At 46.1% G+C, this 15,553-nt stretch overlaps 1 long non-coding RNA gene across 1 annotated transcript; it reads right to left on the bottom strand.

The window, feature by feature from the left end:
• Positions 1-1,349: 1,349 nt before the first annotated feature.
• On the bottom strand, positions 1,350-15,278 carry LOC121448352. The gene is made up of 3 exons (XR_005974362.1): positions 14,950-15,278; positions 13,350-13,691; positions 1,350-4,673 (listed from the first exon to the last, which is right to left on the bottom strand). It is a non-coding gene; the product is annotated as an uncharacterized LOC121448352 (long non-coding RNA).
• Between the last annotated feature and the right edge of the window lie 275 nt (positions 15,279-15,553).

The raw sequence follows: 15,553 nt of genomic DNA, 5'->3' as shown, positions 1-15,553 counted from the left end.
TCTGGTGGATACTTGTATCTCTGACATCAATGCTGTCTCCAACTGAAGCTGTAGACAGGTACATAGAATGCCTTTAGGAAGCTTCAGGGCACAGGAACCAGGACCCACATGACCAAGTCACCACGTTACTCTGCCTCAAGCTGCAGATTAAGACACATGTAACGAACGCCTTGCAGAGACAAATTCAAGTTCCGGGGCCGCCAGAGGATCCACATCTCAAAGAACTGGGGCTTCACCAAGTTTAATGTAGATGCACTTGAAGATACAGTGGTGGTGAAGTGGTTCGTCCTCTACGGTGGTGGGGTGCAACACAGCCTTAATGGGGGTCTCCTGCCCTCCTGAGGGCTTCCCGGGCTGAGCTGCACACCCTACCAAACACACTCACCACAGTGGCCCACATTTAGTCTTAAAAAAAAAAAATAGGTTTTTTTTTCTCTCTTTCTAGTCTTGGGTTTTCTTTTTCAAAATTAAAATTTTTTACATAGGAAAGCCATTCATGTCATTCATGAATGACAGAGAGCAAGAATAGAATGCCCCATTCAATGAACTGGTCATATCTGAGGTTTGTTAAAACAGAATTACCACCATTCAAATAAAACAATATGCTATTACCTCAGACATGGATGCTGTATGTTTACGTCCTAAGAAATAACGTACATTGCCGGGCGATGGTGGCGCATGCCTTTAATCCCAGCACTCGGGAGGCAGAGGCAGGCGGATCCCTGTGAGTTCGAGACCAGCCTGGTATACAGAGATAGTTCCAGGATAGGCTCCAAAGCCACAGAGAAACCCTGTCTCGAAAAACCAAAAAAAAAAAAAAAAAAAAAAAAAAAAAAAAAAAAAAAAGAAATAACGTACATTTCATTACTTTGAAGATAATTGTAATTTTTTCATTATTTGTTAGTGTACTAATGTAGATCTGGGACAAACATGTAAAGGTCAGAGGACAACTTTGTGGAGTCAGGTTTTCTTTCCACTTTTGCAAGGGTTCCAACGAATGATTGCAACTTGCTAAGGACCTTTACCCACTGAACCGTCTCGAAGGCCCAAGAGATGGATGTAATTTTTACTACTGTACCACAGAAGCCCAAGCCGAGGAGACTGCCTGAAATCCAGTGCTGCTCACTTTTGCCAGCAGAATGGGGCCTTTCTCATTCTGTTTTTAATGCTCTTGTTTTCTGTTTAATTAAAGCCACCTTATGTCTGGAAATATACCCAAGGGGCTACAGATTTGAGAACTTTAAACACAAAAAGACATGACAATTACATTTTAACTGCTTTGAACAGTACCTTTGAGATCTTTACAGTGGAAATTGAGGCATCACGCTGGGCATGCTTATTGCCGGGCATCCAACAGCATTATCACCTTAAATGTTTTATTGTTGATATACACAGAAGTTAGCTTTTTAGGTAGGCAATCTTGTGGGCGTCAAGTATATTCATGTTGGACAACCATCATCCTCCCCAAATAAAACTTTGTATGCTTGAAGTACAAATTCCCCACTTCCTCCTTGTTCTAGACTCTGGTAACAGCAACCTTTTCTAGTTATACCCTATCTATGCCTTCACTTAGCAAAGTACCAAGGTCAACCCATGGTGGATGGTGTGTCCCAATTCCCTTCTCTTCAAATGCCTAATATTTGACTGCATTTAACGCAGCATTCATCCATCCACAGGCACTCGGGGGGCTCTCCCCCTTCTTTTACTTCGAATAAGGTTATTTATGAATATGGATATGCAAAGATCTCCCTCAGCCCCTTCTTTTCACTTCTTTTGGACATGCAGAGATATGTAATGGGCCACCCACCAGCTTCTTACATCACGTCTTTATCCTTCTTGTTGCTGAGATAGGACCTTACTATGTAACCCTGCCTGGTCTGGCACTCTATAGACCAGGCTTACAGACACCAAACTGGCTTTGAACTCACGGTTAATCCTCACACTTCACCTCCTGAGAGCTGAGATTACAGGTGTGTACCACACCCAGCTTTTTGAAAACCCCAAAGTTTTCAAAGACTCTAGGCCTGGGTGAGCATCTGGAGCCACTGCCTCAGTTCTCCTGACTCAGCCTGACTCCTGTCCAAATGGCAGCCAATATTGTTGCTACAGTTCTGTAAACTTGACATAACCTAGAATCACCTCGGGGGCAGGAAGCTTCTGCGCATGCCTGAGGATGGGGCAATCCTTTGATTACATTAACTAAGGTGGAAGAGAGGCCCATTCTGCTTGGTACCATTCTCTAGGCAGGGAAGCCTGGATGGTGTAACAAGGCAGGAAGTAAACAGAGCACATGTACACACACTCATTGCTCTCTCCTTCTGTCTATGATTAGAATGTGGCCAGCTGCTTCACACTCCTGATGCCCTGGCTCCCCCGCTACGATGAGACTATAATCTAGAACTGTGATTTAAAATAAACCCTTTCTGGGGGCTGGGAAGGTGGCTCTTTCAGGGAACCCAGCTTCAATTCCCTGCACCCACATGGCAGCTTATAACTAATTCCAGTTCTAGAGAATCTGGCACCCCCACACAGACATACATGCAAAGCACAAAAAAATAAATAAGTCTTTAATAAAATAAAATAACCCCTTTCTCCCTACCATTTGCTTGTCAGGGCATTTTGTTGCGGCAAGAGCAAAATGAAGACAATTGCAATGTCCCATACACATGACTGTGTCCTCTGGGGTCAAGCTCAGGCAAGTAAAAAACCTGATGAATTTTTGTAAAACCAGGAAGCGTGAAAACAGGAAGGTCAGGAAGGTGGCGAAATCCACACGCAAGCCAAGGATTACAAAAGCAGTCCTTCTTCAAGCTTTTTTCCACCTGCTAAAACACTGAAATGTAGGAGGGTTTCAAATTACTCACCAATCCCAAAGCTTTCTTGCGATATTTTTCAGAGTTTCTGTCAAAAGTTCCTATCCAAGGAACTGCAAGACCGACCCTCCCTCTCTGTCACTGGTGAAGAGCAGCCTAGCCAGCTCATGGTTTATGAGAAACCGCAAGGGTGAAGTCACTTGAAGCACTGGGCTGTACACACGGTCAGTGTGTTTCTGGCCAAGCAGGTGTGACCCAAGTCACTGCTGGCGTGGCTTCTTTTTGGATGGAGAAGGGAAAGAAAAAAGAAACTAAGCCAGCAGAGAGACAGTGATGGCGACCAGTGTCTGGCTTTCCTCTTTCTGTCCAGGTAGAGAAATGGTCTAAAACACTTAGTGACAATGTCCACTCATAGGGTCCAGCATATGCTAAAAGTCACATGGGTTTTGCCCTCCCTGGCCCTTCTGGGTCCTTGTTGCAGCTAGGTTCAAATGGGGCCTGATTCCACAGAAGTCGCTCCCTCACTACTCAGCCATGCACAAGGGGAAGGTTCCCAGGCAGACACATTAGCCTGCGAAGAGGGAACAGGACCCAATTTAAGTTTGAAGCCTAAAAATACATTCCATGTGATCATTTGGGCCACTACGGTGAACTGGGACCCAACAATGTCACCACCCGTGGTACTCTTGTTGTATTTAGTGTCCTCAGCGAGAGGGCTGACTGGAAGAGTGTGATAAACCCCAGGTCCTCTAACAGCTCTATTCTTTTCCAACTACCTTCTTACATGTATGTGCATGTCTACATGTACATGCCCTTGTGTGTGTGCACAGAGAAGCCAGAGGGAACCTGCAGTGTTCCTCCCAGGAGCTGTCCCCCTTGTTTTTTGAAATGTCTCACTATGGTGTGGGGATTCAGTGAGGCTAGCTGGCCAGGCAGCCCCAGGGACCTGTCTCTCTGCCCTCCAGAATGGGGATCACAAATGCCTGTTACCACGCCTGGGTTTTCACACGGGTGCTGGGGTCCAAACTCAGGTCCTCACGTCTGTACACGCGTGACAGAGCCATGTTCACAGCCCCACCCATGGTACTTTTGAAGATGCTGAGGACTGAAATCGCACGCTTTTATTAAGGTCTAGGTTTTCACGCAATCATGATACTGGCTGGTACCTCTAACTTCACATCCGTGAAGCTGATCTGTGCTGCTGTGTAGAGTGGTCCTCCGTTACTTAGTAGAATAAAATGATTTGTTTCCATGTGGAGGTGACATTCCACATGCATTTTTTGGAAAAGCCATGTCACTATCCATTCCTTAAGTATGGGTGTAATTTTTTTCCTGGGACATCGATACTGTTTGACACCCAACACTCATCTCCCTACTTAACTTTGAACATCTAACAGTGCAGGGCTAAGTGCGAAGCTGTTAAGCAAGTTGCCTTCTGCATTTACAAAATGGCTCATTTCTCTCACTACCACTCCAGATATACGGATTTGTCCTTAGGACTTCGGTAACACCAGTCTCCCAAAGACTCCAAGGCTCCACAGACCTTCCATCTACTCAGAACCACAGCATTTACATACTAGGCAAACTACAACGCCCTTTTATTTCCTGCTACCACCTGGAGCCTAGAAATGGTTAAAAACAGGAGCGCCAGGAAGTGGCCAGTCTCGTCCCAGCAGGCTGCTTCCCAGTTCTCTTTCATCTTCGGTGAGGAGGCTTCTTAGGAGGAAGGCAAGATGGCTGCCATCCTTCAGTTATCACAGTACTGTACCTTTAGAATGGACAGCATCAGCACTGTGATAACTGAGCCAGGGCAGCCTGTCAGTCACCAGGTCCAGCAAGGGTGCCCCGTGGAGTGAAGAACTGGAAGACAGGAGGAAGCAGGACAAAGGGGGTTAGATGGTGAGGGTGAGCTGAGCTACACTAGAAGAAAGGCTCACACACGGGTCACACACGGCTCGCACACACCCAGCCAATAAACACAACTGAATTTCCCTTCTGGTTATCCATCTCTCCACACTTCCCAGTGACATCTTGCAGCCTCACCCATACAGCCAGTTTTCTTGAAGGAAGATTACGTTTCAAGACCTTTCCTAGAGTTGGGCTTGCTGGCACAGGCCTTTACCCCAGCACACAGGAGGCAGAGGCAGACAGGTTGGCTCTGAGTTCTGGGAGGCATGGATCCACAACCAAACAGCCTACTTCACGTCTGCCGAAGGTTCGGTAGCTTTCTATAGGTTTTTCATTTAATTTTCACAAAAACCCTATGGAGTTAACTATGAATGGTTCACAAACTCATCTAAAATGGGATTATAAAACCAGGTTATGTATTGTAAGACTACCTTACTGATACAAAAAACAACCCAAAAACACAAAGGAGTTGGGGATGGATAAAATCCAGCGCCACAGTGTACATGTATGAAACTGTCAAAGAATAATTTTAGAAAGTACAGACAGACAGACACACACACACACATACACACAGAGAGCTGAAGAGATGATGGTTCCACAGGTAAGAGCACTAGTTGCTCTTCCAGAGGACCCAGGTTCAATTCTCAGCACCCCCATGGTGGCTCACAACTGTTTGTGACTCCAGTTCTAGGGGAACAAAGCCCTCTTCTGGCCTCCTTGGGCACCAGGCATACATGTGGTCCACAGACATACATTCAGGAAAACACTCATACATATAAACACATAGAAATAAGAATAAATCATTCCACTTTAAGAAAAACAAAAGCAAAAAGGGGCACAGACTACTCTCACACAGAACCTTATGACTTCTCTTATAGACAATCTATTCCCAGCACCTCACAACCATCTATAATTCCAGTTCCATAGGCTCTGGTGCTCTCTGCTGGGCCCTGGAGGTACTGCACACACATGACACACAAGCACGCTGCAGCCCAAAGACTCGCACCATTAGATAAAAAGGAAGTTGGTGTGCTGGCGCATGTCTTTAATCCTAGCACCCAAGAGGCAGAGAGAGGAGGGTCTCTGTGAGCTTGAGGCCAGTCTAGTCGACACGGTGAGCTATAGGACAGCCAGGGATACATAACCCCTGTCCTTTAAAAAAAGAAAGAAAGAAAAAGTAAATAAATATCTAAAAAAATTAAAAACCTCAGAAACTCTTGAGACATTATATGATCTACCTAAGATCTTATAACTAGGTTAACGTAAAATGTAGGCCCCGATTAGTTTCTGTAGGTTGTATGAGGTCCTTTTCTGCCCTATTCATCACTAGCCAGGATAGTCAGTTTATATTCTATAACACAAACTACCATTCACAGACATTTTTTTCTCTTTTTTTTTCTTTTTGGTGTTTTGATACAGAGTTTCCCTGTGTAGCCCTGGCTGTCCTGGAACTCACTCTATAGACCATGCTGGCCTCCAACTCAGAGATCCACCTGTCTCTGCCTCCTGAGTGTTGGGATTAAAGGTGTGCACCACCAACACCTGGCTATTTTTTTTTTTAATGTGCACTCGTGCCTGCATGCATGTCTGTGTGAGGGTGTCAGGTCTTGGGGGTTACAGACAGTTGTGAGCTGCTGTGTGGGAACTGAACCAGGTCCTCTGGAAGAGCAGGCAGCAGTCTTAACTGCGGAGCCACCTTTCCAGTCCCTACGAATGTTTCTGAATGCTTTGTTTTAGTAACCCAGACCACTTAACAAAAATTAGTGGTTTATAATGTAGCAGCAGTTCCTTGTGAACTATTAGTCTCACTGCTCTTGATGCTAAACGATCAGGTGCTGACGCCTGCTGTTGCTATGATGATGATGTTGTTGGGGTTTTCTTGAGATAGGGTTTCTCTGTGTGGCCCTGGCTGTCCTAGAACTCACTCTGTAGACCAGGCTGGCTTTGAACTGAGATATATCCATCTGCCTCTGCCTTCTGAGTACAGGGATTAAAGACATGCACCACCACCACCACTCTGCTGGAATGCCTTTTTAAAAAAGGCACCACTGCTGGATGGTGGTGGCACCCATCTTTAATCCTAGCACTTGGGAGGTAGAGGCAGGCAGGCAGATCTCTGTGAGTTCGAGGCCAGCCTGGTCTACAAGAGCTAGTTCCAGGACAGGAACCAAAAAGCTACGGAGAGAAACCCTGTCTCGAAAATTTAAAAAAAAAAAAAAAAAAAAAAAAGAGTTAGTTCCAGGACAGGCACCAAAGTTACAAAGAAACCCTGTCTTTAAAAAAATAAATAAATAAAAAGTAAAAAGACAACACAGACATCACTTTCATTAGTGTTAGGTGTACCTTTGACCCATACCCTGAAGTAATTTCAGGGATGGGTCCTGCCTTTAATAAAAGGTACAAAAAAGGCTGCACATGCTAACACACGCATTTAGTCCCACTAGAGAAGCAGAGGCAGGTGGATCTCTATGAGTCCTGGGCTTCACACGGTGAGACTTTGTACAAAAAGCCTCTAAAATTAGAATGCCAACATCAGAACACCAATTTATTAAAACCATGATTCATCCCGTTCTTCCACATCACTCGCCGTGTCTCAGACTATTTCAGCATGAGCAGAACTTGACAGGCATTTAAAAAAAATAATTATGTTTTCAATTAGGAATTCTCTCGATTTCAAAGACTCATTATATGCAGATCAGACATTAAGTCTGCCTCAAATAGGTCAGAGGGATGAATCAATTCTTTAGATCAGGATTTAGAAACCAGAATAGCACAATGAATCTAGCTAAACAATTGAAACTGACCTTAATCTTTAGAAAAGTATATCCAAATGAAATAATCCACCTCCACAGAAATTAAAAGTAATCTCTCCAAAGTGCAGAAACAGCTCAAAGTTAAGGCGTCAGCAGGCAGGTCTTAGCAAACTGATGTAATACAGAGTTGAGACACAAGGTGGCAGTGAAGATTAAAATAAAGAGTTGGCTACACAACCCATGTTTCCTGGAAATGGTTGCGTGTTTTCGCCCAAATCATAAACATGTTATGTGAACAAAGCTATTTTGATTGTTATAAAAGAAAATTTTGGAGAGCTGAACCACCAGAAAGTATAAAAATACTAACACCTAGTTTCTCCTGACCGCAGGATCATCTCCACTTACGGAAACACACTTGAGCTCCAGTGTTCACTTAGTCCTCAGCAGAAAGGTCCCTGCCTGGATGGGTACCTCCGTAACTGGATGTCCAGAACGCCCAAAGGGATTTAATGTGTGTCGTGGACGTCAGAGGCGAAGTTCAGTGGACTAGCCAAATTCACTCTACCGAAACGTACATGTTTATGGAACATTTCTGGTGGGGAAAAAACTACATGATACTTTTTTTTTTTTCAAAAAAAAAACTTTTTTCCTTCATTATTTTCATCCTTAAATTAGAAAATAAAAGCCAAGCACTCATAATAAGAAAAATCTTCACTATTGTGTGAATAGTAAATTTTGCCTCAGACTAATTGTAATGAGGTCTCAAGGGGGGAAAACGTGGGTTTGAAAATGACCCCTTACGGCAGCCTGTCTGCAGGCAGTCTCAGCATTTGGGAGGTAAAGGCAAGTAGTCTAAGACCATCCCGGACAACTCAGTAAGATTCCATTTCCAAATATGAATAAAAGAGTTGGGGATGTAGCTCAGGGGCTTGTCTCACATATGTGAGGTTGTAGTTCCAACTCTTGGTACCTCAAAATGGAATCTTAGTTTCTTCTTGAAAATTCCCTTTAAAAAGGCATATTCTTGTAAAACTAAATCACAAACACTTCTTCAATTTATTTCTCTTGCAAATAAAATCATTTCAGTGGAAACCAAGAGAGCACAGGTTCTCGGGCTACAACAAGAAAGAAAGTCTATCACACCGCAAGAGAGGAACAAAGACGGTGACCTGGCCTGCTTTCCTCTGGATGGGAGACTGGGTTCTCATGTGAAAAACGACAAAGCAGCCAGGCATGGTGGCTCACGCCTAATCCACACTCGGGGGGCAGGATGAGGGCTTCGACTTTCAGGGCAGCATGAGCCCGAGAGAATTCTGGGCCAACCTGGAGTAGAGACGCTGTCTCAAAACCAACCAGCCAAACACACACACAAAACTAACCCCACCAAAGATAAAGACACAGCAACAAAAAGAAAAGAACCAATTTTCCATAATGCATGTAGAAAATTTCTTAAGATCGGAGTTGTTCACTGACAGTGCTATGCCTTAGACTTTGCCCTGGAGTGATGCAGAATACAATGGCCAGACTGAAGACATGTCCCATTCCTGCCCTCTGTAAGCTAAAAAAATTAACATATGACCGAAAACCATTAAATACTGACTGTATATTATATAACCGCAGGCATCTGAAGTTGCCTGTAAGTCAGAATGTTTCAAAACTGTTGCTAAGTTAAATTCATAGCCCCTTGAACTTGAAAATCATAAGCCAGCTCAATAACAATATTAAATGTTACATTGACGTATTAACAGAGGAGGCTGAACGCCAGCACCTCCTTGGCTTAGAGCACGCAGTATGTGCAGGTAGCGTGCGCCTTACTTCAAACTCTGCTGCACTGAACTTTGAGAAACTAACTTGCTAGCCGGGTGTGGTAGCTTACACACGCCTTTAATCCCAGCACTCTGGAGGCAGAGGCAGGTGGATCTCGGTGAGTTCGAGGCCAGCCTGGTCTACGAAACAAGTTCCAGGACAGCTAGGGCTGTTACACAGAGAAACCCTGTCTCAAAAATCAAACCAAAACAATAAAAACAAACAAAAGAAAAAAGAAAGAAAGAAAAAAAGACTTGTGGGAAGCCCTGGAGAGGGCTACAGGTTTTTTTTTTTTTCTCCCTTAAGGAGAAAGATTGGTTAAAAGTCAAAGCAGAAAGTCCTGCTTGAAACCAACTGCCGGCTGTGACATTCAAGCACAGCTCCACCAGAAAGGTGTCACTGTTCCATCCACTCCAAGGACTGGCCTCAAGAAAGGCCCCTGCTGCACAGGAGCAGGCCCATATGGATGACAACAAGTGAACCCCTTTAGAGAAGACTTTGTACAAGGTCATACAGGCAGAGGACCGGCAAGATGGCTCAGTGGGTAAAACTGTGAAAACTGATGCCCCGAGTTCCATCCCTGGGGACCTAACATGGTAACAACTTCCACAAACTGTCCTCTGACCTCCACACAGTGCCATGGATCACGCATAGCAGCATATACGCACGCGCGCGGGAACACACACGGGCGTGTGCACACACACACACACAATTTAATTTAATAAAAACAATTGAAGACAGCAAAGTAAAACAAGCAGAGAAAATAAGTTTTGTTCCTCAAGCTCATCATGATTTTAGCTTACAAAGGCTCCAAGAGACTAAAAAAATAAGTAAAATGACCCACATGCTGTCTTTTAAAAGCCTTTCTTTTTAACACATCTACTCAAGTTACTTTACTCTGAGTCCGCTCTGGATTGCATTTTGTACCCAGAATTTAGATTTTATAGTTTACTTACAAGTTATTCACTCCGTGTTTACTGCTATAGAATACGCTTTTACAATAATCAAAACCATACCAATCAAGGCAGTGTGTGCCAACACACACCAACACTCCCTGCCCCTGGGAGGTTGAGGAAAATAACTCATTTGTTTGAAGCCAGCTTGGGCTGTATATTAAGTTAAATGCCAGCCTAGGCCACAGGGCAAGACCCCATCTTAATAAAAATAATAACAAGAGGGGCTAGAAAGATGACTGAGTAGCTAAGAGTACGGCTGCTCTTCCAGAGGACCTGGTTCGATTCCCAGCACCCATGAGGCAGCTCACAATGATCTGTAACTCCAGTCCCAGGGGATCTGATGTCCTTTTCTGGCATGGTACACCGACATGCATAAAGACAAAGCATCCATACACATTAAAAAAATAATAAAGGTTAAAATTATAATAGCAATAAAAGGAACCAGTCAGCCAAACAGCTTCTCTTACAAAGTTACTCATTACAAGTAGAGAAAAGGATTAGTTGTAGCTAGGCATAATCCCAGCACTAGAAAGTTACAGCAGGGAGATCTGGAGTTTACGGGCGTCCTGGTCTAGGTGACAAAACCACTCCTATCAAAGAACTTAACTCCAGAACTTAACTCACCACTAGCCATCCCTAAAGTGTCTGATGGTTTTCTGATGGTCTACAGTGTCCTCTTTACTGAAGCACTGCCATTTAAATGTCGGGTCTTAGGTTCTGAAATTCCCCTAAAGCACAGATAAAGGGGATAATACCAAAGATTTAACACTGATCTCCAATTCTAGAGCCTTTTGGCTAGACCATAAATAAAACCACACACCACTTCTCTGCGGGTCCACTGTTCTCACGACTGTCCTGACACCTGTAAGATGAACACATCTCTAGTGGCAAGGCATGCCACCGTGACACCCCACTCATTAAGTGGGGACACTGCACCCCTTGACACTGTGTGTGGGTGGTAACTAGTCAACTCTTTCAGAAGTCACACAATGTTCTTTTCGTGTCCCTTCATAGCACTTACTTATCAGTCATGCCCACACGTTCAGCAAATACTGGCTCTTCCTTTCTCTGGCTATCAACAAAACTGTGTATTTGATTCCGTCCTTTGCATCATACTGGACAGCTGTCACTTACAAAACAAGAGGACAGTATACCCAGGAGGCAGAGGCAGGTTGATTTCCCAGTTTGATGACAGCCTGGTTTATGTAGTGAGTTCCAGGCCAGCCAGGGCTACATAATGAGACCCTGTCTCAAGAAACAAGCAAACAAATGCCCTCCCAGTGCCACTACTGAATTTCTTTAGACAAAACAAAACCCCCCAAAGCAGTGCTCTTTATTCCTTGGTTTTGCTGGGTTGCTGTTTTTGAAGGGTAAGGAGTAGACAATCCTAGGAGCTCTAAAACAGGAGAAGAAATTAAAAGGAAAGGCAAAGAAAATTAAGGTAACAGAACTGACAAGATTATCAACTTGTGTCCTAACCACTACTATGTCACCTCATATTTTCTAACACATTCTACTACTCCCTTGTAAACAAGGAGCTTCTCATTGGTATGTTGGTTTTCCCAAACTTCCCACAATCCACTGCTATCCAATTTCAGCTTTTTGGTTTTTTTTAACCTCTTGAAAAGCAGACACTGGGAGCTCTGAGATAGAGTAACACTTCATGGGCTCGGGTCCCCCGGTCTTTCCATGCATCACAGCAGTAGAAAGTAGACAGGTGATGGGCCTCTTTGCAATTAATCCATGGCCATAAGGATGGAAAGCTGTAGACCAAAGTAGTCGCAAAGAGGCCTCTGCCAGCTGTGATGTCACACTATATACAGAATACAGTTAAGGGGTTAACAAAGTTAAGACTTTAAAAAGTTACAAAGTTTCATACGTGCCTATAAATTCTCTGGAGCCACATTTTTAAAAACTAAAACTAGTTGGACTGGGTGGTGCACACCTTTAGTCCTAGCACTTGAGAGGCAGAGGCAGGCAGATCTCTGTGAATTCAAGGTCAGCCTGGTCTACAAAGAAAGTTGCAGAACAGCCAGGGATACATAGAAAAACCCTGTCTCGGAAAAAAAAAAAACAACCAACAACCAAACAAGCAAACACCCAAAAATTAAATAAGGGGCATATTAATAACCTGTCTTGCTTTTCTATACTGTCTTCAAAAAATCTGCACTGTACTTACATTTAAAGCATACCTTGATTGCAGTACTGAGTTTACAAGAGATATTTAATCTGAATTTAGATTTCAAAGTACATGTAATTTATAAAGTAGACAAATATGCTAATGCTTGTTTCCCAAACATACTTAAGTCTTTAATACCTGAGTTAAGTACAGACTTTAAAAAGTAAACAAGTTTAAAACTTCAGTTCATCAGCCTCTATTTCTGAAGGCTGATGCCGGGCTGCTAGCAACTACTGTAGCGGCAGGCACAATCCTGTCAGTCACCTGGATTCTTTGAAACCTGAATCAGAATGAAAGATGTTACCCCACTGACCAACAAGTCTCGATATAGTATATACCAAGTGCGCCAGTGTTTTTATTTCCTGTAATACTTTGGTAAGCAGCTGTTTCTGGAAAGCCTGCTTGGTAGGGAGAAAGGCGAACTGCAATTCATGAACATATGGGGACATTAAGATTGGAGATACCAGCCCAGTGAAGTGGGACACCCGTTAATCCCAGCACTCAGGAGGCAAAAAGAGGCAGTTCTCTGAGCCTCAAGGCTAGCCTGGTCTACAGAGTGAGTTCCGGGGCAGTAAGGGTTACACAGAGAAACCCTGTCTTGAAAAAGAAATAGAGATACTGGGGTTCATTTCCAAGGAAAAGGAGAGAAACGTTGACATTGAGGTCTCTTTGTCTAGGACGTTAGTCACCCCGGGAAAGTTACAACTATTGTTTACACTAAGTCTCTCAACTTCCACAGACCAGCTGTCAGTGCATGCTCAAAGGCCGCCGTCTTCCTCGGCACCCCTTCCTAGCTTCTCTACCCCGGCTGCTCTCCAGGACTGCAGAGCATTCTCCACAGAAATGAACCTCGAAACGAGCACACCAAGACGTATGAATGATAAACACATACCACACCAAATCACTCTTCACTAGCCTGGCTCTCCCAGCCTACCTTGAGAAAAACATTTCCTATCGTTCCAACAGCTTTCTCTTCCCCGTTTGCTCGGGGTCAAAGTTCACTTGGTTCCCCTAGCAGCTGGTTTCAAAGTTGATCTCGTGAAGGCGCTGGATTCCGAAGGTAGTTCTATTTTGAGCCTTCTTCCTGTTCTGAAGCTAAAGTTGGAAGGGTTGAGGTGGTGATGTCACGGAAGGGAGAGGTGGCTTTTTCAGAAGGGTCTTCTCTGGCAACTCTGGGGACACTTAGGTGGTGAATGGCTCGAAGTGCTCCCTTTTCATAGGGAGTGCTCCCCTCTCACCGTTCTCCTCTCCTTCCCACTGGAGTCCCAGTTAGTCACTAGCCAGGAAGAAAATGAATTCTAATAGCAGGCAATTACACTTGCATATTTTATATGTGAAACATATAAAAGACAGAGGCGAAAATGCCGAACTCTAGGAAGGGGGGGAATGACTATCTGTCTCCACCCACTCCCACCAAACATCTATAAGGCCACGAGCAAAGGGGGCTGAAGAAACAGCAGTTAGGAAGAATTTAGGAATTACACGTAGGAGGCTCAGAGAAGCGAATGCTACTGGGGTATTCGGAACCGGAACCCGAGCCCCCCCCCCATCCCTTTTCTTTCCCTCCCTGCTGTAAGAGACTTGGGGTTGGGTGTGCCTTCTGCTTGGGAGGCATTTGGCTCTGGAGAACGGCAAGGGGCCAGGGTGCGGCCCACAGGGAATAAAAGCTCAGGCCTGGTTCTGGGCTAAGTTTAGCGGAAGAGTAAAGGAGACGGGGGAAGTGCAGATCTGAGTGGAAGACCCGTTGTGGAATTTAAAAAAAAAAAAAAAGGCCCGCTGGTGGCACATCACTCTCAACTTAAGCCCAATAGTTTATTGCTGGGGGTATAGGAAAAGGGTGGAAAAAGAGACAAATTCTAACGTAAACTGTAAACTGCAACTTCTTGGAGGTTAGAGGGCTGACGTACCAAACGCTATCAGCAGGTGAAAAGAAGCGCCTTTTACCAATTCTGGGGTATGGAGGTCTGGCCAAGCCCTGGTGGGCAGGTCAGTGCCTGGCTTCTAAGCTCACCTCGCCCCCAAAGCGGGAAGAAGCAAAGGTGTGGTCTTTCTCCGGGAAGGTGGCAGCTGGCTACGCAGAGCGAGGGAAAGGATTCCTCACCGGGAAGGAGGGGAGGAGCCCCGGGGTCAGCTGCGGCCAGGAGCCAGGGTCTCCGCCAAGTCCCCTCCCCCCTCCCTGAAAACCGACCTGGACCAGCATCGATTTCAGCAACACCCTCTCACCTCCCCAATAATCTTGCTAATAATAATAATAATAATAAACCCAGCCCCTCTGGCCCACGTTTAAAAACAAACAAACAAAAACCCCAGAGCTCTGAGCGATGGAAATAAACAGGTGAGTCCAGGGAGAAGCGGGAAAGAGTAGGGATGGAAGAAGGGGGTGGGGGCGTTCCCGAACGTGAGGGGAAACCGAGGCTCTCCCCACCCTCTCTTCACTCACCTTCTCCCTGTCCCCGAGAGTCTGCGTGACAGGTTACGAACCGCACACCCCACAGTGACAGCCCTCCCGCAGCCCGCGCCCTCCGCCTGCCTACCCTAGGCTCCCGCGTCCTGGCTTCGGGGACCGCGCGGGACTCGCCCGTACCCCGGCCCGCCGCCGCCGCCGCCGCCGCGGGGACTCCTCTCTTCCTCTCTCCGCCTCCTCCTCGCAGACTCCTCCCGCCGGATCCGTCATGTAAACAACATCCCGGCTCTATTTCCAGCGGCCGCGGGACGGCGAGGGAACCGCGCCAGCGCCCAGCCACCGGGCGGGGGTGGGGAAAAGCGAGTGCGCCACAGCTCCCGGCCCGGCCCCGCGCCGCCGCCCCGCGCTGTCCGCCGCCTACCGGAGCTGGCGCCGTGCGCTCCTGGGCGTCCGGCCGCAGCCTCCGCCCCCGCCGCCACCGCCTCCGGGCCACGGGGCACCCGGCCGGCCGGGTGCGAGCGCCGTGCGCGCGCCGCACAGTCGCTCTCCGCGCCCCGCGGGCCGGCCCGGGCGCGCCGTCAGCCCGGGGGCCGAGAGCCCAGCACCCGGAGCGCGCGCACGGACGCCGCCCCCGCGGCCGCGCGCGCCCCGCACCCACCTGCGCCCTCGGGGGTCCCGGGCCCCCCTTCCTTTGTTCTTCCCGCTATTTGCATGAGGATTATCTAATGACGCAG

This window comes from Microtus oregoni, unplaced genomic scaffold (assembly GCF_018167655.1).
Source record: "Microtus oregoni isolate MIOR12 unplaced genomic scaffold, Mior012 000005F_ref0000423, whole genome shotgun sequence".
NCBI classification, from domain to species: domain Eukaryota; kingdom Metazoa; phylum Chordata; class Mammalia; order Rodentia; family Cricetidae; genus Microtus; species Microtus oregoni.
The sequence above is the reverse complement of the archived record's forward strand: the minus strand, read 5'-3'. Positions and strand labels throughout refer to the sequence as shown.